The sequence below is a fragment of the Panthera tigris genome, chromosome C1 (genome assembly GCF_018350195.1).
Source record: "Panthera tigris isolate Pti1 chromosome C1, P.tigris_Pti1_mat1.1, whole genome shotgun sequence".
NCBI classification, from domain to species: domain Eukaryota; kingdom Metazoa; phylum Chordata; class Mammalia; order Carnivora; family Felidae; genus Panthera; species Panthera tigris.
The window spans coordinates 84,178,111-84,179,744 of NC_056667.1; positions in this window are offsets into that span (position 1 = coordinate 84,178,111).

Consider the following 1,634-nt stretch of genomic DNA (forward strand, 5'->3'; position numbering starts at 1 on the left):
AGAGAGACAGAGCATAAGCATGGGAGGGGTAGACAGAAGGCGAGACACAGAATCTGAAGCAGGCTCCAGGCTCTGAGTTGTCAGCACAGAGCCTGATGCAGGACTGGAACTCACAAACTGCAAGATCATGACCTGAGCCGAAGTCAAACGCTCAACTGACTGAGCCACCGAGGCGCCCCACTTATTGGCCATATTTCATGTCTGGCCTTGTTAACCAGCCTGACATATAATGTCCACAGCCAATGTTTATTGAGTCACAATGAGCCAGTTGTCTCAGTTCATCCTCACAGCCACCCATTGAGTAGATACCGTCCAGCCAAGTGTTCTTACCTTCTCATTCCCACCAAAGCCAGCACAGTGTTCTTCCCATACATTCCTACTACTATCTACGAGTGGTCTATGCTCCCAGCCACCTCCTAGCTTTGTAGGCTCTTTCATATTTGCAATCTGACAGATCCACACTACCTTCTTGGACTGCCCCTTCCTATGCATTACCCCCTATTTGAGGCCTTTTGCTGTACAAGTGTTCAAAGAGTTCCCAGGCACCAGGCCACAAGGAAGACCATATTGCTGGAACAATAGGATTCCTTCTTCATAGTCTTTTCCTATTTCCTTCTCAACACCCCCCCCCCACCACCACCACCACCTCTGGTCCTGGCCAAATGCCTCCCAATTGTTGTAACCAGCCTTGTGATCAATTTCTGCCAAAGTGATCCTGGCTGGGATAAGCACATAGAAACCCTGTAAGGCTTTCCTGTCTGCTAGTTGCAACGTAGACTTATTTAGAAAGAAGAAAACTTGCCATTTAACTATAGCAAAAGGTAGAGTCTGTTTAATGTTACTAAGAAAAGCACAAGATGCTTCGGGAAACAGATGCCACAGAACCTCGAGGAACTCACCTGGTTCCTCACTATGTCTTTCATAAACCACATGAAGAGAAATTTAAGCCAGGAGGCCTTGATAATCCCAATAATCTCTTACTGGTTATCTCACTATTTTGCTTCCTGAAGCATCTATTCAGTTTCCATTTCCCTTTTCTTTAAGGAAAAGCTTTTTTTTATGTGAACAAGCAATCTCTACCGTGATCCCCCACACAAAGGAAAGCAAGGACGGGCTAGAAACTACCTGGATTCTTCAATCTGTGGCAAGCTTTTTGATAAAATTGATGCCAGAAGCCAAACATCTCAGTTTGATAATGATAGCTCTTAATCACTAACATTATAATTTCAAGTTGTAAAGACCCTTCTGACCAACAACCACACATTTTCCACTCAGTTCATGGTTCCTTGGAGGTGAGGCACTTGGAGGGTCACCACTTGAGGTGTGCAGACTAAGCTATCTTCCTAGTGGCTTGATGGCATATCTGCTGTTTATGTTAATGACTGACATTGCCTGACAATCTGAAATTAAAGAAATCAGTATCTCATGCATTTCAAGGGGTGGTGTTAGCCACTTCAGAATATTTCTTCCACCAGCTTCTTGTCATCTGAAAATCTGAGGAAATTTTATTTGGTCTACAATCTATCTTCAGTCAGTATTTTGGTCAAGGTTGTTAACTTCTTCAGTAATTGCTCATCCATTTTAATTGTTTTTTAAATATTTTTAACATATCTAACAACATAAAATCGTTTATT